General features: G+C 39.5%; 1 protein-coding gene across 1 annotated transcript in view; it reads left to right on the forward strand.

The window, feature by feature from the left end:
* The window catches only part of KIF14 (kinesin family member 14), a 195,749-nt gene that overhangs the window by 93,282 nt on the left and 75,818 nt on the right, over nt 1-26,649 (forward strand). The window contains exons 47-49 of the mRNA XM_046944591.1: nt 15,761-15,835; nt 21,742-21,792; nt 26,092-26,193. The gene's annotated coding sequence lies outside the window, so the exon portion shown is untranslated. The remainder of the gene's footprint in view (nt 1-15,760; nt 15,836-21,741; nt 21,793-26,091; nt 26,194-26,649) is intronic.

Genomic DNA, 26,649 nt, shown 5'->3' on the forward strand with positions numbered 1-26,649 from the left:
AAACCCTTATTTTTATCAATCGAATTATTAGCACACACTTTGCTAACATACAGTCTGTATTGGCACATCAGAGGAAAATGTCCTTACATATCTCCTGAGATAATTAATAAGGGCTTTATTATCAGGCCATTAACTTGGTGCCTAACTCAAACTAAAATTCCAATTGCCGAGCACATATACATTCTTACTGATGCTTGAAAGCAAGATTGAGGGAGTTCTGAGTTCAATATGGTTTTATACGTGTTCAGCTGTGCCTGTTTAAAGGACATTGATATTGAAAGGAAACAGTAAGCTACTTCAGGATTTTTCTGGGCATGTTTGAAAGGACCACTCTCTTAGCTATGTTTCAGAAATATTACAAGCTTGATGCCTTATTTTTCTTGCTTGCTATGATTTCACTATTTGCTATTGTAAAAGAAGAATAAATTGACTTCAGTATTTAGGTTAAGTCCTGTTATTTTATCAGTGCTACCTGGCCACAGCATCTTATGCTCTTTATGTTGCCTGACCTGCATATTGGTGAAGAAATGGCTCTTAGGCAAAGGAAGGAGCAGTGCAGCCAATGGCCTCTTTCCAGGAGGTCAAGTTGTCAGTGTGGGAACATCCTTCTCCTGTTGCTGAGTGAACTTGTGAGTGCCCCGGCTGGCTAGCTGACAAGTAGAACAGTCAGGAGGGCCGCACATCTTCCTCTGAATCAAGTGTCAGGGGTGGTTAGGAGATAATGACTTGCCAGCACTTAAAGTCCCTTGTGTCTTCTGGGGAAAAGCAGAGCACAGGATACCAGCATTTCTTTTCTTTTTTTTTCTTCCTTTCCTAACTGATCTGTCCTTTTCCCGGTGCTACTGGGAGGGTTTGCACAGACTTCTGCCCTCAGTGCCTTCCTTCTGCTCACCTCAGCCGAGCACCAAGTGGCCTCGCTGCAGTCAGTGGCTGTAGGGCAGAGGGTAGGACTGCCTATCTGCCCTGCCTCCATCTGACTGTGGAGCTGCTGATCGTCTCTGTGCTCTTGGTCAACTTTTAAGTCCAGCTGAGGCAGAACAGACTTCTCCTCTGGTCCTTAGCCCCAGTAATGTTATCCATGAATTCCAAGTAGAGAGGCTTTAATAGCTTTGCAGTACTATGAGGTACAAACGCAGTGTCTGTTGCATTGCAGAATCCCTGACAGCAATACCCATTCTGGGAATTGTAATTGAGGTCCTGTAGCAGTAGCGAGTTTCTGGATCATGTCATGCCAGGGTAATAGACTGTTTCTGCAGCCCAAAGGGAGCGAGCTCTGGAGGAAGGGGTTCCAGATGGCTGAACATGGTTCATTTGGCTCAGTTTGTTGGAATTGCAGCTAACAAATGACTGAACTCTACTTTAATAAAGCTTTGTGGCTAGCAGAACAAAGGAGCTCAGGAGAGTATGAGGTATGACAAGACAATTGCGAAAGGCTACTTAGCTGCTTATAGTCCCCAGGAGTAATTGCTTGTTTTGCTGTGTCTGGAGGTATATCACTTTACGCATTTATCAGGTGCTTAGGCTTCAAATAAGGAAATCAGATATAAGGCTCAAATATATTCTTTTGCTAGTGGGAAGTTCTTTAAAAACTCAGTCACAAGAATCTGTATATATGTATTCAGATTTCAAATAATCACTCTATCCCTCAGGTTGAGTGACTGATCTTCATTTTCTCTTTGAAAATGAAGACCAAACATGCAATTTAAAAAGTTCTGCTTTTGTTGCAGGTCTTGATTCTGAAATGCTTGCATGGAACAGTATTTACTTGATTGAATAGCTCCATTGTACTTATTTGCAGGAATAATTGCTCTTTGGTTTTAGTAAGGGTGACAAAGTTGAGCTTTAATTTGCCACAATGAGGACATGTGCTAGTGATTTTCTCTTTACTACATATAAACAAAGAGCACTGAAGTGTACAGGCAGATTAAGATTTCTCTGTGTTGGTAGCTTCTATTTGGTTCTGTGGTATTAAGAGAAGTTCTTAGGATGGCAATTCCCTCATGTGAGAGTACTTGTCTAGACATGTAAAAACGGGGGTATATTTCTTCTTTCTCTTTTCATTTAAAGAAGCAGACTTCAGGGTCTAAGAAGTTTCTGATGCTTGAAACTTATGGGAAAAAATGCGAAGAACTAATTACAGATTTAAAAGAAAAATGTTCATAAAGTTTAGAATGAAGCTTTTGAAGGAATAGTGAAATCAGGATTTATCATAAAGATTTTGCAGTGAGCATACATATGTCTGTTGTGTTACAGATCTACTCACTTAATATTTCTCTTAGAGAAACACGGGATCCTTTTTTTTCCCCTAGTTGTTGTCACACCTCTCAGCTGTATCTGATTAATTTATTCAGTGGACAGGCTGTTTCCAGGCTCTCTTTCCCCTCCATCTTACTTAAAAAATATCAGGAGAAATTATTTTATTTTTTTAAAGTCTGTTTGTTGTAATATGTTCTGGATGCTTACTGAAACAACTCAGAGCTATTTGTAAGTCTCACTTTTCTGGAGAAGACAAATCACTGTGAAGTCCTGTTTGCAATGGAGAATGGCAGGCTGGCAGATGTAAAAGTGTTGAGTTACCTTTGCCAGTGCTTGAATAAAGTGTTTTGGTTCTACACGTAATTACTGCAGCCACTTGCTAACTGTTGTAAAAAAGTAAATAAGTTACTCAAATTTCTATTTGTATTCATGTTCAAATTCATATTAAAATATACAAATTGTTGTTCAGGAGAACAGAATTGAATGATGAACATCAAAACGGAATATTATTGCCTACCATATTCTAAGTTCCTTCAGCCAGTATACACAACTTTTTCCATTGTCTTTAAGAAAAAATTTGTGTTTCTGAAGAAGTCGTGAGGTAGGAAAATGCATGGGTTTATTCACCTTGGATAAAAAAGAGTAAAGAAATGGGGTCATTGAGGCTGCAAGAATTCCTATTAACATTTCAATAAACTACAAAGAAAATGAAGTGTCAAGCCTTTTGCTCTCTTATGATGAGTAATAGTGGCTTTTCTTTCTAGTAGCTCAGAAATATTTGCTCTTGACTCTGTTTTGTAGGGGCTAGAGAGAGAATGACAGCATGTTGAACTTTGCCTGGAGTTCTTGCTGTTGCATGCTCAGGACAGAGCACGCGCTCTTTGCAGTTTCTTTCAGCTCCTGCTTGCTTGGCAAGAAGGAAATGGTTAGGCTCCTACTTAAAGCAAATAGTGGATTTCAGTTGTTCTCTGGTTATCAGTTAAGGGACGATAAGTACATCCTAAAAGTTGGAGCAGAGGGAGTGCTCACTTATTTCAGCCAAGTTAATACAACTAAGCTTCTAAACAGGGCTCTTTGAAACACTTTTAAAACTGTAATGTCTTACTTTGCTTTAGTATGGGAAGAGCTTTAGCAATGCTATAGAACACAGTTTCAAATTCCACTTGCCTCATTCTGCTGCCCTGATTCGGTCACAGGCAGCTAGAATCCAGGACAGAGGAATGGAGATGACGGAGGGATACTGAACACTAAGGTTGCAAAAAGGATGCACAGTCTTCTAGATATCAAAGTATTAAATAAATCTCTGACATTTCTAGTAAGTGGGCTTCCTCATGTATTAAACTGGTTTGTGGGAATAGAGGTGCATTTCCTTGTCTGTGTTTGCTCCCCTCTTGCTGAAACAGTGGTGTACCTTTTTTGATGGGAACATTTATTCCGCTGAACTGAAACCATCAATTTGTTTTTGCAGAGGTCACCAAAAATCCATCAGGTGGTAATGACATTCAGTCACTACTGATGTGGGCTGGATGTGAGCCAGTGATCTAGAGGAGAAAGGCAGTCTAACCCATTACCAATACCCTGGAGACAGCCAGTCCCCTACTTTTTACTCATCTTTCTGCTTCTACAGCTCTCGTAGGTTAATCCTTCTTCTTCTATGTCTAATGTGATAATGTTTCTTTTCTCACATATCAGCTTTTCACTTTCTCGACAGTATGGCTAACAAACATCCTCAGCATTTCTCCTTCTGATGCATAAGGTATTAGTAGGGCAGTGGTCAACAGGGCTTATTTAAATACAAAAGAAAACAAATCCCATCCACACAAATATACTTTGTTATAGCCTTTCAAAGAAGGAAATAACTCGGTAAACATTTTAAAAGTTCTTTGAATAAGAATATGGACATGAAGGCCTGGTCTGCCTTCATGCCATATTTCTGAAATTCAGATGATCTCATTCAGCTACTAGAAATGTGTACCTTGGCAAATTGTGCTTTTCAGAGTCTGTTGTTCCCTGCAGTGTCAATGTCACAAGCTGCTTACCACCCTCTACCCCTCCCCAGTAGTCTAGTCCTATTCTACTAAACCGCGGTACTCTTCCAGCATCTTAACCGTGCAGAGGATCAGACCACGTTAGCTCAGATGCAGCGCTGTGATGGGGTGGCTGTGCTGCTCATGATGTTGGTGTTGGTTGGGCTGTACTTGGTGAGAGAGCTGAAAATCTGTACCTATGTGCCAAGTGGTAAGAATTGACACAGGATGCAGAACTGGATGCCGGTGAAGGTTTGCTTGGTGCAGGTGTTCATTCTGAGGCGATAAAACCCAAGAATTCTTCCTTATTATTTTTTTAGATGGTTCCTCCTTACTGCTATACTGTATAAATGCATTCAAAAGAGAATTTCTAAGAAGAATTGCAGTGGGGCTATAAACTAATAAATTACGTAAATAAGTATTCAGTCTGGAAAAGGGTTTGCAGCCATCCTGCAAGTACTCTGTTGCTGCTGGAGTGTCCCTCGTTAGGGAAGAAAAGAGTCCCGTGACAAATCATAACGTGCAGGATTTGCTGTGGATGTTTTGAAAGCGGTCTGTGTTCTAAGATGCTTCTCCATAACAACGCAGTCTTTTTTTAAATGCTTTATCAACATTTAAAAATAAAGCTTTGTTATTTGAATTAATTAATTTTGCTGAGGTCAACTCGGTTTTAAATGGATACTTTGACCTTTATCATGCGTTATTCCAATGAGCTGAGAGCTATAATAGCAACATCTACCCGAGTGTCCTGTGCAACTTTCCACCCTCCCTCCCTCCCCTTCCAAGTGAAAGAAATCAGGGCCTACTGTTTCTATTTAACAGAAATTGTTTTAAATTAGTCCGGAGGTGTGGTTACTCCTCTAATCCAGCGCTTGTAAACATGCGATCCTGCCAACAGAACAGTGTAGGGTATTTTAAGCTGATACGGGGTGGACCTATGCCAAGAATCATTTTGCAGGCATGCCTGTTTTTCTGTGTCATGCCTCACTTTGCACAGCTTCAGCTATGCAATAATCCTCAAAATAATTGCAAACCTTCTGTGAAGAAGTTGGAAGTTTTCAAAATTATACTGCAGCAAACACGGCAGACCTTCTTTCACTGTGCAAGCAGTCTGTAGTTGGGAATTCCCTTTCATTTGCATACATGAAATGAGCAATTACTGTAAATGAGTCGGAGCAAAGCTAATATTGTCACCATTTCCCTTTTGCATTTGATTACATCTTGTATCTTTTCAGGAACTGTTTGCACTTATCTGCGGAGCTTTAAATACTGCCTCAGTGAATAAACATTTCATTTCAGTAAACAATCCCCAGAAATAGATTTTTACCGCAAGCAGTTTGTTTTTAATAACACATGCTGGCTCTTGGAGTTAGATTCCTAAAGGAACTGTAAAATGCATTGCTGTCCCAGCATCTAACTTCCCTTCTTTGTCAGTCTCTAACAGATGTGCTAGGTTCTCCGTAGTTACAGGTCAGCTTCTGTTTATTAAAAGCAAAAGCAAAGCAAAACAAAACAAAAGAGGAAAAAAGAATAGGAGTGCACTTATACCAACGTAGGTTTTTAAATTAAAAGTTGATCGTTTAGGATCCCAAGTAATTTTAAGTTGAAAATAAGCTGATTTTTTAGCTAGTCCTTTGTAATTCCAGGTGTGATACAAGGGCTCCTGTTAGCAAGTCAGCATTGCAATTCTTGGTGGCACCGTTTCCATGAAAGGGCACTTCTCACTGCCATCTTGAGCTTGTCTGTATTTCTAATGAACCTCAAGCCTGAAAGATCAAATTTGGTGTTTGTTTCTCTTAGTAGTGGGCTGTGGCCACATAGTGTATGAGCGAGTCATTTCGCTGATTTGTCTGGGGCATGTACATGCTGGCACAGGAGTCATGGTGTGGGAATGGCACTGAGCCAGAGAAGTGTGATGAGCAGGAGAGGGCTCCAACCTCCATGCTGCGGGAGCATGAGCCCATGGCCCGGGTCAAGTCGAGGTGGTGGGAAACGGTATCCCTATAGCTCAGTGTGCTCTGAGTCATGCTGTGGGCTTTGAGCCACAGGAAGGCTGGGCAGAGGCGAAGGACTTCTGGCAAACGTGGAGCGTAGCAAGGGTATCTCAGACCTCAGCCCAAAGCTTTGAACGGTGGCCTTTCTTACCAAAGCTGCCTCTGGGGATGCAGGTAGTTTTGCAGCAAGAAATCTTAGATTTTATGTCTGAGAGCTGGACAAGGTAGACTGATGATCATAACATTTTTAAATATTTTTTTTTTCCTCAGCTCAGTTTGTTTGGTCAGAAATGCATTTGACTCAGTGATATATTGCATTTAAATCTGGTATGTGGCCAACAACTAGGAGCAACAAGGAATCTGAGAGTGTGGGGAGAGTTTCTGAATTGGGCTAGTCTGTCAGATATTTACATCAGGGTAGTTGATGTAACAGATGAATGTGCCACATTAATATTTCGATTCTTTTTCCTTGGTTTCTGTTTATTACTGTTTTTTTTGGTAACATACCATGTTTGCTACACATTTACAATAGATTATATTCTGAGTTCCTTTACAGTAATATAAAACAAAGCATGATTTGCCTGGAAGATGTCAATATATTCAAATCAGGGCCTACAGCAGAAGGCTCCCCTACAGCTTGTGTTCTTTTACATGCACGTGCTTGGAAAACACTTGCGCCTGTCATTAGTCTTCTCTCACAAATTTCAGCCATGAGATTTTTGTGAACGAAAGGGAAAAAAATCAATTCTTTGTGGATTCATAGTGCTTGTATATGAGGATTAGGCTAATACAGACTCACAAGCAAAAATCGATACAGATTTGAGAAATCCCTTCTGCTAACGATAGAACTGATCATGCAGTTCACAGCCTTAATTATGTATCTTCTTTATGAGACAATGGTAATATCTCTTCAGGTGGACATACATGTTAAATTTAACCTTCATCATATACTTTTTTTTTTCTCACTGGGAAAATATAAGAGAAGTACTAAATATTTTTTACCTGGTCAAGAAGTACTGAAAATGACAGGCTATTTTGTAATTTGCTCAAAATCATCATGCTGGAAGGAATGGATTCACTTCCCCAATTTCCTGTCCTCCAAAATAAAAAATATAGAGTATTTCCATAGTAGTGCTGTGTACCAAAGTTGTGGTGTTACGCAGCGGTTTACGGTGATTAGAAAACTTAGCACTCAGAGTTTATGCTTTTATGGAGTAATATTGCAGAGACCTTGTGATTTAAGGGAAATAAACATTTCTCAAGGGGAACGAAGGACCCATTTCTTTCAAACGGCTGTGTGTCATGTGAAGTCATCCACCTCATCCTGATGGTTACCAAAGAGCTGAAATGCACCACTAGAGGTTTTTGTGGCTGCAGATTATGAAGTGGTGTTCCAGGACGGTTTTTTCTGAAGGCATGTAGGATGCAAGTGTAGTGCGCATCCCAGTGAAATTTATGGTCCCCATAAGGTATACTGGTGGTTGGAACAGATGGGGTGGTCCTTGCAAGCTCTTGCACTGCCTGTTGCCACTCGTTTTGAGGTTTTGAGACATCCTAACCCAGCTGGTATTCAGCAGATCTCCTTCTTCCAGGTTCTAAGCAAATAACCTAGCCTGAATGCCACTGAATGTTTTGTTGGAGATCAAATAATATGTGAAGTTTAATTTCTACGTGCCCACCCTTTCCGTCTCTCTCTTTCTTCTGTCTCTCTCATCCACCTTCCATGGTAATAATTACATCATTTTTGCAATGGTATGTGGCTCTGTGTGAGAGACAAGTTCTTCCTGTGGTCTCCAACCAGGAGGATACATTTGAAACCCATGTGTCTTGTGATGATCACACAATAAGCTGTGAATAGGAGAGATTTTCTGTTTTTAAATCATAGAATCTAGAATAGCCTGGATTGAAAAGGACCTCAAAGATAATCCTCTTTCAACCCCCCTGCTATGTGCAGGGTTGCCAACCACTAGACCAGGCTGCCCAGAGCCACATCCAGCCTGGCCTTGAATGCCTCCAGGGATGGGGCATCCACAGCGTTTCTGGGCAACGTGTTCCAGTGTGTCACCACCCTCTGGGTGAAAAACTTCATCCTAATACCCAACCTAAATTTCCTCAGTAGGGCTCCCAATCTAGCACACTTTAAAGAAGCAGACTTTGCCACTTATTAATGGCCTTTTTCATTTGTGTATTTTTTTTTTTTTAATGAAGAAAATATCTGTGAAAAGAAATGTTTGGCTTGATTTGACTGATGTGTTGCTGAGCTGGAGACACATCCGTTCTCTTGCTTTGTTGCTTCTGGGATAATGCAGCATATGGTGGTTATTGCTGGATTAAAGAACAAGGCCCCATTTTAATTCCAGCTGTGATCATGTGTCTTTTTGTGAGCTGCAAACGCTGATGAGGGGTGGATTTAGAATATGGGATTTGAATTTTATGACCTTGATATTCTCTTAAAAGGGAGCTTTAGATTGTCAGTTCTTTAGATTGCTTCAGTTTTCTGGATTTGTAATGTTAATGGAAGTTGGGCACAGCTGGTGTTGGTTAGGATCATCTTCTTGAGGATACCATACCATGTGGCTGCAGAACAGAAAGAAATGTAATTTGTTAGGTGTTTAGAGCAGTGGAAATTCAACCAATTAGACCTGAAACTGTCATTTTGAGATGTAATGTGTTTATAACACAGATTGTGTGAAAGATGATTTAGCTCATGATTAAGAACTGAAATGAGGGGGGAAGCCCTAGAGATGACGGTAATTGAGATCAGATGGGAGAATACTGTCTGAATGGAACAAATGTAGTGTTCTACAGCCTTTTCAAGATTGGAGTTTGAGTTTGTCTTGTACCTGCCATGGAATGGTCAAAGTGAGCTTTGGAGGGAGCTTTGTTGTTTACAGTGTTATGCTGAAGTCATAGCACAGTTTTCTAGAGAAAATAGAATTCATGAATAGAAAGGTCTGTGCGCTCTCAAACATACCATAAGCACTGTATGGTAGAATAAATGAAATCTCTCAACTTTATGAGCACTTCTAGATACTTTTACCATTTCCTTCCTACACCTTTCAAACATAGGTATGTCACCTCCAGTGTCTTTCCCTTCTTTTCTTGAGAATTTTTGTGTGGTGAATGGTTACAATCTTTCCCTGTTCACCACAATTATGTTTTCTCCAAATGAGATAACTAACTGATTCTTCAAAGCACAATCTGCCTGGTCTGTTGCTTCTGTTTGTACAAACAATATTCTCTCTCTCTCTCTCTCTCACTTCCTTCTATTCTTGAGCTCCCAGGGTTCAATCAGTGCTTTTCTGTTGTTTTTCCACATTTGCCTTCACTTCCACTGTTAATGGTTTCAGTGTTAATGTTTGCTCTTCTCTGCAATATTTTTTTTCAAATTCTCTTCCTTTTTTCATGTATTTTCTCATAGACTGACTTCTTCTGCATTTAAAGCTTCAAACCATGTTTTCATGCTGATGACATTCAAGTTTCCCCCTGTAATCTCTGACTTTCACTCCTTGTTCAGAATATCTAGTTACCTCTAGCTCCATCCCAATCACTGTTTAACATCATTGCTCCCAATGCTCATAGCAAAGGTATTGATTTTTGACTCTTGAGCCTTTTTTCCTTTATCTTGGTGGATAAACCTTGTTAGTTCTTCCTGTGCATGTTGCTTGTTTACATTCCTGCAGTAAAATATTTGTCTTTTGCTGCAGTGACTAGTTTTTTTTTTTTTAAACTAATACAATTTCTTCCAGTTTGGTCTCTCTTATTCTCTCTGCAATCCTCTGAACAATGCTGCTTTCTTATTTGGTACCTCAGGATACACCAAAGCCTGTCTGCTTCATTGAGAGCTTTCTTTCCAGTCTCCTTATCAGTGACATGACTGTTGTCCTTTGCCTTGTCTGCTGTTGTCCCAAAGTCCCCAGGTTTTTCTTCTTCCTGCTGTGCTTATTTCCTTGTTGCATTATTTCCTCTTTACCCCTCAGGGGCATCTTCTCTTCTGCTGTTTGCGTGCCCCATGGAGGTTAGATCAAAAGGTTTATATGGTATTTAAAAAAAAAATAAAGATTCTGTTAGTTCAAAGAGGAGGATCTGGTGTATTGTTCTAAGCAAGTAATGTGCAACTCAGGAGCTTGAACATTGAATTTTCCACCTTTCCAATTTGTTACCAGAAAGTGATGAGACGGTACTGAAGGGTTCTTCTGCACAGTAACTCACGTTCAGGAGTAATTTCAATTGCAACTTAAAACAAAACAAAAAGATACGAATTGATATAAAAGAATCAATGAATAGAACAGAGAATCCTTAATAAGCTTACTGGAGGTCTGCAGTGCTGGGACCTCTTCCCAATGACTTAAAATGCATTTCATGTTGATTTTCCAAAGTTTAGAGGGATTTATAGAGGGGATTGAGAGGCTTTTCAATGCTTGTTGCTTGTAGTTGGCATACCCTTAAATGCCAACTACATACTGTTACACTGCAGTTTTGTTTGGACTGCATACAAATTAAAAAATAAAAACAAAACAAAAGCAAAGCTCATATTTTGATCCTGAATGCCTCTCTGATATACTGGCAATATGTGTTTACTTGTTCAGAATTCAAAATTGATGATATTTAGGGTTGGTAATTGTGTCAGAACATTTTCCTCTCCCACAGTCACTGGTGTCATCCTGCAGCGAACGGAGCCCCTGCTGCAGTTTACCTTGCCTGCTAAAATATGTGAAAACTGTTTGGACTCTGATTCAAAGCAGAATTTTGCCATGTGTTAATTATTCTGCAATCAGCAAACACGTGCTTAAGTTAGAAACACTCCCACGCCCCCCCACACCTTCTTGAAATGCGGGTGCACTCCCACGAAGGGTAGAAACAGTGACTCGGTTTTCACTAAAGAAATGCCAAGCACTTAGAATTACTTGGTTTGGAGAGCTGGAGCTTTAAGAAATGCAAAACTAAGTTGAAAATGTAGTTCTGAAACTGGGCAGCGTATACAGATGCTATATCAAACCACATATGGCTTTTATACATTCAAGAAGTTACAAATATTACAAATAATAAAAATATATTAACGCCAACGTGAAAATGCTGCTACTTTCTAATGTTTGCATCACCTGGCCACCTTGTACTTTCTTAAGTGTTGACCTCTGCCTGCTTTGCTTTGAAATGTTATGTGCTCATTAAACTAAATGTTAAGTAGCAAAAATAACTGAGGGAAGAATGAGAAATACCAGCAAGTATGCTGAAGGAAAATTAAGTTGGTCGTTTTGGTATATAGTATTTTGTGTATACGTATCACACAGTTTTCCTTACAGAACATTTTCCAGATGAGGAGTGCAAAACTCCGCCAAAATTTTTTGTGTCCAAACATAAATATGTATAATTCCAGCTGCCCACACAGTCCCTGTCTTCTCGTCACTCCATTGGAGGCAGGCATTTAATTATCTTTTACAGTTGTAATCTCATATAATGAGAAATATATTAACTTTTAAGAGGATAAAGTAAATGAATTTGAGTGAAACTGCCATGAAAAAGCAGTCTGTATCCTATCCTTTCCTGCAGAGTTCAGTGTCTCTAAGAGAAAAAACAACTACCACTGCATACTATCAAATTACCTGGGTTGGTTTTTTTCCTCTTCCATAATTCTTAGTTTCGTAGTTAAATGCACTAAATATTTCTCATTTCTGCTCACTCTAGAAAGCATAACCTCATATTCTCACACACAATATCCTAATACCATTGTTCCCCTCTCCTTCCTTCTTAGTGAGATCCTATGTACTTGTGGTTTCAAACTCAGATTGTGCCACTTAAATCTTTTTAAGATTTTGTTTGCTGGCTTTGGCAGATAAAGCTGGGTATGCTTATAGCGCTGTCTGTATCTCAGGGAAGTGAGAGAAACAGGTATGGTTGGATAAGAATGTCCAAAACGTTGTTATCCAGAAAATGTTGCTGGTCTGTGTTGTGAGATTTCAGACTGTTCGTGTTGCTTGGCAATTGGGGAATACGTTCTGCAGACCTCCAGGTGCTGCTCTTCCTGTGGGAGAATCAGAAAAATGTGGAAACTTCTTTTTTGAAGTGTCACAAAGCAGGCAAGAGCTGACCCAGCAAGATTGCAAACTGAGTTCTTACTATTGAATGAGGTCCCGTGGGTGGCATGTGGTTAAGTTTTGGGAGGGCACCAAAAGTGAGGACTCTATTATCTGTATTCCAACAGAAACCCATTCCAGATCAAAATCTTATTTTGCTGCCTACTGTTCCCCTCTGCAGAGGTACTCCTTCCTATGAATCTTGAAGTCTATTTGTTCCATTTACAGGTATGGAACATTAGCAAACTTTCCTGATTTCTTGAGGATGATATGGAGGCTTCACCGGTCAAAAACAGGTCGGAACCTAGAAAAGTAGATGTCCAGTAGCTGTCGTCCTGCTTTGACTCTGAGCCGGTGGCTCCTCCAGTAATAGCTTATGTGCTCTCCCAGGGAAAGGAAGTGGAAACAGCAACACTTTCCCCGTTCAACCTCCCTGCTTAGGAAGAAATATTGGAAAGGGGGAGCTGGCTTTGTAAAAATTGCAAAGGGGTAACAAATCTATTCTTTACTAATTAAAGGTTACCTTACTGATGAAGTCCTGTAAAATAATACTTTCAAAATGCTGATGTATAGATTTGTATTGTGAGAAGACATCTTGCAGATATTGAGACTCACAGCTGTCTTGTGCTTCCTCGCTCTTGCCATTGAAGGTGCCTCTTCTCTGGCATCACAGAATATCCTAAGTTGAAGGGAACCCACAGGGATCAGCAAATCCATCTCCCAGCTGCGCAAGAAGCATTGCAAAATGAAGAAATAGTGCATTCGAAAGAAGCATTACAGTCTGTTTCGTTGTCTGTACTGTATCCTTCAGGTTTACCAGGTGCTGCGTAGCTTATGCTGTATTTCGCGTTGTAAACGTGAAGAATTCCAGATGCTTCTTTAGCTAATTCTAAGCTCAGTTTCAGAGTGTACGTGGCGCATAACATCTCCTGAAAACCTGTGTGCTTTACAGGAGAGACATTTCTTTCTTCTCCATACTCAAGTAGAAGCATATGGAGTGTTTGTCTCTAAAATTTTTGGTGTGACTCCTGTGACTCTGGCTCCAGTAAGTAATGCCAGTAGCATGGGTAGATGGATCTGACAGAGCTGAGAACTAACAGCGTGTCAGGCGCTTTTCTCCAATGAAGGCTATAGATCAGAGCTAGGAATCTGCTGGAGCCAGAGAGGGTGACAGGGGAATAACATCCCTTTCTCTTCCATCGACAGGGGTAATAACTCCTGGCTCTCTAGGGACAGATTGTAAAAGCCAATAGCCGGGAGCTGTGAAGCAGGGAGGGTAGAAGAATTGAAAATTAAAGAGGGAGTGAAAATTTTGTGTAAGGCTTTAGTGAGATGTTGGAGTAAACCATCAAGTGTCAGCCTTTTAACTGCCTCGTAGTGGAGAGAAAAGGTTCTTGCAATATTAGTTTTTATTACTTTATAGAGTTAAATATTAGTAAAATACTAGTTAAAATGATTAACTTATGCTATGCATGCTTTCACGTGTGGCTAGCTATCACATGTTCTGTCATAACTGATGTTATTGAAAGAGTGTAGAAAGAATGATTTACAAGTATTGCTTTAAAAATTTAAATCCCTTGAATAGTGCAAAATAATATTTTGTTAATGTCCCTACTGTATGCAGATATATCTTGAGCACGGGGTGCTCTACATTGTGTCAAAATCTAAGCGTGAATTCAGATGGCTGTGTGATTTATAGCTGATCTCTCTTCTTATGTAAAATTTCACATTCTTGGAGCTTTCGTACTTCATAAGCATTTGAACTCTGCCTGCAGTTGGAGCTGAATGGGTAGATTTTACTGGGCTTATGGTACCTGCATCAGACAGGGACTCCTTTGCTCGTTTCTTACCAGAGCAGAAGCTTTTAGCAGTTTAATGACAAACACTTAGAGAGGCAAAGACACGATAGAAAAGTAGAGTTCCTGAGTTTTAAAGAAATAGAAGCACTTTAAAGCGGTATTTTTTGTATGAGTTGCTCTTGTTTAGTTTTTAAACTGTGACTGGTGTTTAGTTAAATCTTTTACAGACTCAGTTCACTGAAGGTGACAGAAGTACTCACTTGAGCTCAATGAAAAGTAGACATGACAGTAAATTTTTCAGTCAGAGACAGGAGATCTTGTTATAGGAGTCAGTATGGGGGTCAGGGCAGAGCCTGTTGATGATTGAGGAAAAGAGAAGTAAATTCATTCTGCTTCAGGCACTTTGTCAAGTGCCAGTAGCTTACCATTGAGAACTAGTCACCCGTTCTAGTCTTACAGCCCTAGAGGTCACTCATTTGATATAAATCATAGCACCGCATAGGCTCAGCAACCTATTGCCATTCGAGATGAAATAAAAAAAGAGGAATGCTTCATTCTGAATTGAAATGACTGTGAATATCCCACCACATGTTGCTGTTTAATGCAATATGTGCTTAGATATTGATCTCCAAAATCAAGTCATTAAAATGTGCAGTTTTTGTTTATTGGAATGAAGCAATTAAATGGTTCAGTTATGCCAGACCTTACCTTTTCTGATGAAAACTATTGATTTCTTGCCACAGCTTTATAAGCGACAATGTTTTTGATTACTCTTGACAAACCTCCTTGGAGTGTTAATTAAAATTGTACCAGATGAGCAGGTGTGGGAGATCATTAGATCGCCCGGATCACACACCGCACTTCATATTCTGCAGCCTTGCATAATGAATAGGGCACAAGAGGGGAAAAACAATATCTTCATCAGCAGAATTAGCATCTTCTCTCTCTTTTCTTTTTTAACTAGGTGACATTACATTTTACAGTGCATCCATTTGTCAGCTATTGAATAACTTCTACTCCAACCGATTAAATTCAATTTCTTTTGAAATATTACATTGCTACACAAGCGTAAAAAATTAAATACTCGGCTGGTTTGTGTACAAATGTTCATAAACCGATGATATCCACTGTGGTCTTTTAAAAGTAAGGCAGAAACTTTAGAGATTTTCCCAAATAAGGCATTGTAATAATATCTGCATTCTTTTTCTTAACTGCATGATGATATAAAATAGCTTGAGAACTATTGATTATATTGGTTTTGAAAGAGCAAATTATTTCATGATTTATTAATTCACAGTAGATTTTTGTCTGATGCAATATTAATCAGTTGATAATTTTTTCAAACCTTATTATTAGGCTAAGATAATTGTATTGCATTTATTGTACCTGTGTTGTATGCTACAGGGGCAGGATGGAGAATGCCTGCTATGGCAGGCAGCTCTTTTGACTTGGTGATATAAAGAAAGAAAGGGAATTAAAGCAACTAGGAAAAATAGGGATGTAATGTGATGACATGTATGTTTGGAATAGCAGAGAGAAATGTGCAAAACATCTGATCACAAGCTGCTTGGCCTGTGAATAAGCAGCTTCGGTTTCCTTTCATGTCACAGGTGAATCTTAGTCAACAGTTAACTGAGAGCCCGTGTGGTACGCTTGGAACCCATCTCGCCCAACTGAACGGGCAGGTAGGCACTTGGTGGTTTTAAACTGAAAACAAGGATTCTTTTTTTCTTAATACTTCAAATAATATTTGGAAAAGGTAGTGCCTAAGCATCAGCAGCATTTGGTATAGATGTTCTCTACTGAGCCAGAGCTGGAAGCCATGTGCTGCCCTTTGACTAAGTTGCCTTTTGTGTGCCTGTTTGTCTTTCTGGAAATGAGATAAAACGTAATGTGTAGTACTTGCAGTTTGGCAGCATTACAGTATGTACTCAATGTTTCTAAAACTATTTGAAATCCTAGCATGAATGTAAATTTAAATTGCAGATCTAATCTACATTTCTAAATGTTTAATTGACTGTTACGCTTTCCAAATCCACTCTAAGGGAAGTAATGTTGAAAATAGACAATCCTGGTTTAAATGCTGTGACTACAGAACTGTGAGAGCTCAGACATGACAAAGATAGACAAGAAGGTTTAGAAGTTAACTACGTGTTGGAATTGTGGATATATTTTTGTCCTCCAACAGAAATCCAGCTGACTGACTTCATCTGTCCTTCTGATTTTTGTTGAGTAATAGAAATGGGATTTGGCCCTAAATATAGACCTTCCTATCCAGCTGGACGTTTACTTTAACCTCAGAAGCAATTCCTTTACCAGAGTAGTAGTCAGTGTTCAAATGTTGTAATTTGACTTTTTTTTTCTTAAGCTTGAATGGTTGATCGCTTATTTTTTCTATCTGATTCCGCAAGTTGTGGCTATTTTTGAGATATGTGAGGCACTCTTTAATTCACATAGTGAATTCTATTTCCTGGCTTCACCAGAGTATGTTACTTCTCAGTATTTTTGAAAAAGATGACATTTATTCATATGCTCTTAGATTGCCAGGTATTATTCTGCAGGTGACTTGGAGGCACTCTGCCATCTTAGAAGAAGATATTCCAATTTCAGTTCAGACTGAAAAAATAAAAGAGAGAGAAGCGACCAAAATTGCCACCTGCATAATGGTTGCTGGGTTGTTCCAAAGTGTATGGAACAAGATTGATTCTCAAAGGATGGTTTGGTGTGGGCACCTCTGAAACAGCTGCTATCACCTGGTACTGCTTGGAATAGCCTTCGTGAGAGGTTGTTAAGTGAAGTGAAATGGAAACTAATATGCACTCCCAGCCCCTGTCAGGCCGGTGGTGTACTGTGAGAAACCTTGGGCTGCTGTTGCTTACGTGCTGCGGTTTGGATGGATAAATAGTTCCCTGCAGTGCCTTATAAGAATCAAACTTAAAAGAGTTAAAATTTGCAGGAAAAAGCCAAAAATGGAAAAGAACTAGTAATCTAACAGGTATGACAAAGAGAACGAAGAGAATGTCGTGTGCTGTAAGCACCGGGGTGTATTTTTCTGTGCTTTTCAGTACTTTTGTTCCTTTTAATATGAGATTTCATGAAAATGAGTACAGTTAAGATTTTCACCGGCATTCCAGATGTATCATTATTTATTGAATAATTATGCTGCTGGTAGAAAAAAAGATTTGCTGTAAGTGGTCAGTATCCTAAGAAAGGCTGAGCTAAACTATTTCCGTTTTGTACCCTAAAAATGTTTTTCTCCTGTGTGAATGCATGCAAATAATAAGCATTCAGATTGCTGTCGTTCCTGCGTTCCGTGCTTGACAGGCAGGGAAAAACGTGTCTGCTCCTAGCTGTCGATTTCCTAACTTTTTTCCAGAACAATTACATCATCGTGTTTATTCCTAACTTTTTCTTTTGTTGCACTTAAAAGGCTGTTAGCCACATTGCATGTAAAATGAGTGAGACCTGGAATCTCTCAGGATTAGTCGTTCTCTTTATTCTTTGCTCCATATTGAAAATCGTTCCTGTCAGCTGATGCCCTGCGAGCTGCCTGGAAGAACTTTGGCATAGTTTTCCTAACCTTTCAAACAGTAAAAGCAAAACTCTCCTTTGATAAAAAAAGCTGGAGGACTTTGGCCCCGAGCCATTAAGGATGCAGGCAACCGTGCTGCGATCCGACAGCGTAGTCCACAAAACACTGAGAAGTTCTCCTCGGGGTCCCTGGAGTGGGCTGAGGCACTTTGCTTGTACTTAACATATATCAACTGTCACCCGATGGCAGTCGGTGTAGAACCGAACACAATGGAACATCCAGATGGTCTAAACAAAGAGAGCAAATGTTCGCTGCTATTAACAGCTGTTTACATCAACTTCCAGTATTTCATGTGCTGAAGTTTATATTGTGTCACTACTGGGGTGCTTACCTCTATCCTCAGCTCATATCAGGGATTTCTAAACTATTGTTGCTTATGTGTTAAAATAACATTCTGAATATGCCTCAAATACACGCTGCTGAACCTTTTTGTTTTTTAGATAGGAAACTGGTGATTGTATGCTAATCGGATGCTTTCAAATATTGTAATTGATTGTCCCATCTGATTTCCCCTTGCTTTTCCCCAGCGTAGTCTTCTTCCAGCACCTCCCCCAGCCAACGCACACAGCGCGGCGCCGGCTCCTGTCGGGCACCCATCCCTGCGTGCTGCAGCTGTGCGCCACCGCTGTGTGCTGTGTGTGCCCAGCTGCTGGGGGCACGCGGCAGCCCTTCCTCCCTGACACGCTGTAAGATGTCTGCCGCTGTCCCGTTTGTGGGAGAGGTGTGTAATGACCAACGGGTGTTTTCCATCTCCTTCCCCCGACCCTTGTTCCTGGTATCTGCGTTACTGAAAGCCCGGGTCCGCTGAAATAAATTAACCAGTGGGGCACAGGCTTCCCTCACTGTGTTGTTTTTCACGAAGCTGATGTGAAATTTCTGGCAAGACTGTGAATGAGGAAAACTTTCCAAAATGCTACTGTATTTTGCAAGCATAGTTTCTGGTTAATTGTGTGCTGCTCTTGCAAGAATGATCAAAGGTGCTTAAAGCGCTTCAGAAACAATAATAAATGGAGATGATTTAACCAGTTGAGAGAGATGATGGTTTTCTTCAAATGAGTGAAAGATCACTTCAGAGCTATTATGCGTCTGCAGAATACTTGCTTACAAAATACAAATGAACTACTTATTCCATTTCTTTTAAAATGAAGCCTAACCAGCTCTCCTTCCTCCCTACAAGCATCAAATTTTCCAGGTCTTAGAAAAGATAGAATTGGACCCTCAGCTTCTTCAGGTGAGGACTTTTCTCCTGAGCCCCGTACACATAGCAGTCACCATGCTACAAATAATAAAATATAAAATTTTAAAAAATGGTGTTTGAAAAACATTTTTTAAGGTCAAGAATGTAATTTGGGGATTTCACTATTATTTCTTATGACCGTTTGTATTTACCCCAGCTTATGTCATTCAGCTTCTCGTTTCACAAGAACTTTCACAAAACGAACAGAACCATGCCTGTATCTTCTGAGAGAGAAATCCTGTCACATTTCACAGGGTTTGAGTAAATAGAGCTGTGCAGCATCTAAGCAGCACTGCTGTCAAAAGGGTTTATGCTGAGTGTGTTAAGGATATTCTTTGTAAACTGTTTATACCATACAGAAGATTTTTAAGTACTGTTAATTTTCAAAATTAGTGCATTAACAAAATGCTGAGGGAAATAACCATTCTGAATTCAAGAGCTTTCCTTAATAAACTATTGATATTTTTTAAAGTTGTAATTTTATAACTTAAGTAGATCAGTTTATGCTGAAAAATCTTTTTTGCTTGTTTACAAACAGTAGTTCTGTTAGTTTCTAAGCCTGTTAATTGCAGTGTTGATTACAACAGTTTGGATATTGAGATTCTCCTATCTTAGTATTGAGAACTGTGAAGTGATTCGTTACTTTGTAAGTGTGATTTTAATCGCCTCTTTATAAAGGGATGAATGAGCAGTTGAAGTGCCTCCATCTTGGTGTTCTCAAAAATGTACAAAACAGGGGTGTCGTGCAGATAAAAATGTAGTATTTTACAGAGCCTTTTTCTGTTTTGACAACAATGTGAGCAGAATATAAAACAGAAATGTTAATATCTGGGTTTGCTATTAGATGTGAAGGTGGTGATACAAATGCAAGTAGAGTATTTCTCCCTGGTGCGTTCTAGACAATCATGCTGCTGAATGCACGACCAATTCCTGTTTCCAGAAACTTTGCATGCGAGTTTTCCAGGTTCAGATTGAAGTATCTGAATAAGCTGGCACTGGTATGAATAACTTTGTCAAGTTTTCCATTTGATTTTTTGCTTTAGTGAAATATTTGACTGTAGGCTCTTGATTTGAAAACCTTATTTGTGGGCTTTTTTTCCCCTACAGTGATGCAGAGGGGGAAAAAAAAAAAAAACAAACCTAGGATTGTTGTGCTCTTGCTGTTTTATTGTTGTTTTTAAATGGCTAAATACCCTCAGCGTTGTATCTGTTGTACAAGGACCACATCCTTGGCTTGGCAAACATCCTTAGGAAGAAAGTTACTGCTGGTTGTTTCCTTTCGGCTCCACAATGCCCACAACGTTTTCAGAGATCAAGTGGCTCCCAGAAGAATCTTTTTTGGGGATTGTAATGGAGAGGGTCTGATACATCTGTCACAAAGGGCCTATGATCCACCTTACTGTCCATACTATTTCTCTCCTTTCACATCCCATTAATCTTTGAACCTAGAAAGTACACAGACTGCTTTGGTCTCTTTGCTTTATGGGGAACTTAGCTTGCAGGGCATGTACTCTAGAAACACCTCGTTAAGCCTTCACACAACATGTTTGCAAAATATTTAATTACTATGGGGTCAGTGCATCAGAAAACTATGAAGAAGTAGTTAAATGCTATTGGCTCTGTTAAATCTTAGGGAATTTTTTTTAGAAGATAAAGGAAGTTCATCTGTTATGTTGGAACATGACAATAACATAGATTAATATAATTCACAGTTTAAAAATGATTAATCTTTGATGTTTCTGGTCCAAGGGTTTTACTACCCTATCCATAGGAAGTGGATGTACGAGAAAATGTTTTGGAATAGAAGTGATGTTGTTAATTTTAAGCGTTTCACTAAGCAAAACCTTTCTTGATAGTGAAGAATGGCAAAGGAGAGAAGATTTTACTTATATGAGGGAGCCCTGAGAGGTGTCAGCACAGAGAACTACTACAGACCCAGAGTTCTCAGGTTTAACAGGGTTCAAGCATTGTGCCTGCCGCTGATGAGACATTTGGAGCCAGATTGTCAATCCAAATGCAAGCTGCTCCGTTTCCTGTTTATGCCTGTGCAGAGTTACACATCCTGACACGCTTGCCTTCAGCTGCAGGTTTTTCCGCACTCCCTAGGAGATTTCTTCCTTAAAACGGCTTGTTATTTATCATTTAAGTAAGCCATTGGAATTTTGTTAATTCCTGTTTTACTTAACACATGTAAAATGATATCATTAGCTAAAGGAAGATAATGTTAAGGTAGTAAGAGTTACTGATACTACTAATTAAGTGACTGCTGCAAAACAAAATCTGATCAGACTCTGAATGTAGAGAAGTGATGCCAAGTTTACTGCTTCACAGAGGCCTGCCCTATTGTATATCTGACCTGAGGTTATCAGTAATTAAAACCTGGTCTAGTAATTTAAAAATAACCTTTTGAATATTAAAAGTTTGTTTTTCTATCTGTCACAAGGCTAATATTCGTAGCAGAAAGGTTTGGTTAGTACATTCATGAAATTCCTCTATGAACAGAGATTGTTTTAGTTATTCAGCAATATAGTTTCTAATTCATCCTTTTTTCCTTCTTTTTTTTTTTCCCCCTTGTCCAGGTGAATTGAAAACAAAACATACCTCACAAAATTCGCTGTGCTTTGTCCTTCCCCCATAAATCAGAATACAGTGAGAAATAATTCAGATTATAGCCAGGCTAATCCGATCAGAGCCCTGTTTTGGAGTTCTATTCTTTTCTTTAAAAACTGAAGCTTTTTACAATTTATTTGGCTTTCTTACAGGTAGCGAGAAGTTTCTGCCGATTACCCGCATGCCTGGCTTAAAAGCTAAAGGTGAGTAGTGACTGTGAAAGAAGATGGCTAATTGAGTCTTAATTTCAAAAAGCATTACTGTTACTTGATGAAATTACTGACAAGGAACTACATATTCCTCTGCACATCCACCTTTTTGTTGCTTTACTGTAATTTGAAGTCAGATCTTTATTAGAAGCTGCACTGATTTATAACAGCACCAAACTGAAATGGGGAGAAATTTTATTAGTCTAACAGTAGATTATCCCTTAAAATAACCGATATATGGTATGAGCAGAGCCAATTTGTAATAAAAAGTCAGAGTACGTTGAACCTGCGTAATTGGGAAGAAAAAGAGAGATTGTTCTGAAGCTTTTCTGCAAATCGAACAGAATTAGAAGTAATATTTTCATCATACTCAGGATTCAGCGTTATTTCAGGGGTCAATTGGCCTGGCTTTAAAGTTAATGACCCTCTTGTCATTGACTGTCAAAGAATATATCTTGTGAGGTACTTACAGAGACTTGAGCAAAAATATCTAAGCACTCCTAATGAAAACAGAAGTTCTTCATTTGTTCACTCATTCATAGTTTGGGAATAATACCATTAAACTCAGTAGAGCGATCTTTGCTTATGGATGTGTTTTATATTGCTATAGTACCTACATGCTTGCCAAGGATTAATGGGTTTTAATTTAGTACTTCAACTGTGAGTTAGAAAAAATCTCATTGTTTGCATTTTACAGACAATGTTATGCAGCAGTGCCCATGCTACTTACAGCTGAAGACTGTTTGAGACTTAAGCCCTGGTGATTTCAGGCACAGCCCCCAGGTGGGCTTAGACACTCATCCCTCAAACTTCCACAGCCAAGTTTCACACCTGACACCGATGTTCTGAACTTTTGTCCACTTTTCAACTCCTTCCCTTCCCCTGCCAAAAATAAAAAACTACCTGCAAACAAACCACCCCAGGCCACTAGTCAGCTTTGGAAAAGACATTACAGAAAATATCATTCATATACACAACTGAATGAATTCTTTTTCTCCTGAGGGATGATTATATGTGCTGAGCGGGCGTTTGGAAATTTGGTTTTAATAGATGTTAAACTAATGACTAAATGCAATCAAATTTATTTCCTATGTTATTTAAAGTCGAAAGGGTGGCTACAGCCTCCTTCCAGACATTCCCTGTTCTCTTGATAAAGCTTGCGAAATAATAGCTGATGAGAGTATTTGTATCTTGAGTAAAGTGAGTATTGTTTGACTGTAATTTTCTATTTTTATCATCATTTATTGTTTGCTTCTTACATTATAGAAGTACTTGATGTAAATGGCAAAAAAAAAAGTATTTAAAACTTTTTTTTTCTCAATTGTCTTTTCAGTAAACACATCATGAAAAAACTTTGCAGTACCCAACTTAACTTCAGAATGGCTAAGCAACAATTCCCTTGATGACTGTTTTCTCATTGTGAGAAGCATCAACACACATGTTTTGTCTATCAGGCCAAAAGAATATCCCATTTAGGGCTTTTCCCCACAGTAATCAAGGCTAAAGACAGCAGAACAGCATTCCCTTTAGAGGATGCAGCAACAAAATGAACTCAACATTTGTTAAAGCTCTGGTACCAGTTCCTTTTTGCATTATATTCCAGTGTGTCTTCAGTTTCTTAGAATTCTTCAAGTCTTAGAGTTTTAAAACACTGAGGTTCTAAGCAAGAAAGTACAAGACTGCAGATGAATATAGCAAAAAGCATTGCTTTGTGTAAAGCACCCTAGGTTCAGGCTTGTTGCTAGTCATAGCTGGCCTACCGACCCTGGTTCACACTAGTTGGGTACACCTACATATCTCTGCCAAGATGTGCTTGCAGCATGAAATGTCTCAGGCTGTAATTAGTGAAGAATGCATGTAAATAGACTTTCCAGATGTTTTTTTTAATGTAAGTAATACAAATCTGAGCCTACTGCCTTCCTTTATTTAGGGGGTGGTGAAATAATTGGTGTGAAATATTTGTAACTTTAAAAATTTCAAAATGTGATTTGTTTTCCTCTTACGATTTTATTTGCAGCAAAGCACAGTTGGCATACAAGAAACAGATCAGCTGCCTTCTCCTGGAAAAAAAGCTGGCTGGCATAAAAGCAGGAAGCTTGTGGATTTGGCCAGATGTTAAAAAAAAAAAAAAAAGGTTGCCATTAATTTCAAAAGATTACTTTTCCCTTTTCATTGTGCCTATAGTTGAGAAATATGATTAGAATCAGCATCACAGAATGATAGAATAGCTTGGGTTGGAAGGGACCTTAAAGATTATCTAGTTCCAACCCCTCTGCCACAGGCAGGGTTGCCATGCTCTAGATCAGGGTACCCAGGATCCCATTCAACTCACCTCCAGAGGTGGGGCATCCACAGATTCTCTGGGCAACCTCTTCCAATACCTTACCAGCCTCTGAGTCAAAAAAAACCTTCCTCCTAGTGTCTAATCTAAGTCTCCCTTCTTTCAGTTTAAAACCATTCCCCTTTGTTCTATCACTATCAGCCTGTGTAAAAAAAAAAAGTCAATTTCCCTCTTGCTTGTAAGCTCCCTTCAAGTACTGGAAGACTGCAATGATGTCTCCCCAGGGCCTTCCCCTTTCCAGGCTAAAGAAGCCCAGCTCCTTCAACCTTTCTTCATAGGAGAAATGCTCCAGCCCTCTGAGCATCTTCATGGTCCTCTGAACCCCCTCGAACAGCTTCAGTAGTAGTCTCACTGTTCTGCACCTTGGGATGGCTTGCTTTTGCCATCAAAAATGACAGATTTTGCCTTATTAAAAAAATAAAATGACATGGGCATATTTTTTACTCCAGACCCAGTTTTTCTAGACTTTTTGTAGAATTTGCATTGTTTTGGTGATTAGCGAGGGGCTAATTTTGTCAGTTTGCTTTGCCTTTGTTTAGTTTCATTTTATATCTAAATTCTTAACCTTTCCATACTTTCAGTGTATTTTTAAATTATTGCAAAAATTCCCCTTCCTTCTCCTGTGGCTAGCAGGAAGCCAGCAGGATACCAATACAGCTTACTCGCGGAAATTAAAAACAAAACAATAGGTAAGGAAAATAAAGAAATAGAACAAACAAGAGACACTATCCTCTCTGTTGAAGCTTAATAGGTTCTGCAGTGCTTCTTCAAAATATGGGAGCTTATTGAGGCTTACCCAGGAGTGTTTCTACAGAATGTGACTTCTGGTAGTTTCAGTTCTGCCATTAAAAGACAGTGTTACAATACTAGCAATGTCTCTGCGCCCAGAAAATGGGTAAAAAAGCAGTAAGCTGGCAAACAGTGGCCCATTAGCCCTGACTCCATACTCAAGGTGTGATAGTTTATTCAGAAAGGCAGTTGGTTTATTTATCTGTTCTTGAAGCACAGTTTCGGCACTGATGGGACTCACCAGGCAGGCACAGCTGATGATGTTGGGCTGTCTGGATGTGCTCATCAGTCCCCTCAGTAGGTGAGGTCCATCTTACCCTCCTACCCTACCCTGAGTTGTCTGAACTATCCTGCACTGCTGCTCCCAAGCAGAGCCACAGTGTGTGCTAGAGGAAGACTTTGCTTTACTGTGCAGAGTCCCAGACAGGGGCACCAACAACTGCTTATTGCCCAAGTATTCCCTGAAGTCCTGCTTGTGCTGTTAAAAGTGGACTTAATAAAAAAAAAAAAGGAAATGGGAAAGTATGTTTTCTTTTCCTCCTGGTGTGATGCTGGTCGTGTGATTGTGTGACGAAGTTGCCCATTTCTCCTTGAATCAAAACATAGATCCTTAGGATGTCTATTTTAAACATTTATTTGATAAAATTATTTAATTTTACACGTATGTAAGTTGTAATCCTCCCGTCTTCAAAAACCATTGGTTGTCCACCTCATCCTTTTCACCAAAGTTGCGTTTATTTTATTTTCTTAAATGTTTATTCCAAGCTCATCAGCACAGTGGATGTATGGTCAGAGACTTGTATCCAATTTAATGTCTTCACTCTAGACAATGGGAGAAATAGACTTCTCCATTTGCCACTGACACGTGTGTGAGGAACAGCTCATAACATGATTGAACTGCATTGATTTTTCATAAAAGTTTAATAAGATGATACAGGTCAAAAGCTCTGCAAAATTTGCAATAAATTCCTGTAGTGATCTGAACAAGACTTGGTGGGGAGAGCTGATACCAGAGGAATTTAAATACAAGTTGAATTACATGGAGGATTTAAATTTTTTGTCTAATCATTTTTGAACCTTGAATTTCAGATATGATTTCTAATACTGCACGCCTCTCCTTGTTTATATGTTCTGTTTTTCCCTTGTGTGTCTAATTTTTACAGATGACCTGCACATAATGACTGTTTTAGTCCCTCTGCCTCTCCAGAAAGGATCTCAGGAAAATGCTTGAATCACCCCCAGAAGAGGAAACCTCAGATTTACATGTGAGTAGGCTGCTTCATTTCTTGCCCATTTTCCCCTGAATATTTACTAACACTTAATGAATGTGTTTACATCAGGTGAGGCTCAAGCAATGCTATGGCATTTAAGCATGGTGAAACAAGTCCACAACACAGCTCTCTAACAGGTTCCCTGTGCTTGTTACAGCAAAGGGTTAGACAGCTTTCAGAGACTGGCCAGGCAAACGGTAGAGTGGTACATAAGTTACAGTGCAGAAAATATCTCTGCAGAAAGCCCCAGCATATCTTCCAAGGGCTTAAGGGTTCTCCTCCACCCCCTGTTCTGTGTTGGTCCCTGGGGAAGCCTCAGTGCTGCACACCGCTGCTGTCCTGCCTGTGGCCACAGGCAGCTGAAGGTTGATCTGAGCAGTAGCAAAGCCTTTTCGTGGCTTTGGGTGCTGTACAACTCCACCTTCCAGCAGTGGTGCATGGGTGCAAGTC

This window comes from Gallus gallus, chromosome 8 (genome assembly GCF_016699485.2).
Source record: "Gallus gallus isolate bGalGal1 chromosome 8, bGalGal1.mat.broiler.GRCg7b, whole genome shotgun sequence".
In the NCBI taxonomy this organism is placed as follows: Eukaryota; Metazoa; Chordata; class Aves; order Galliformes; family Phasianidae; genus Gallus; species Gallus gallus.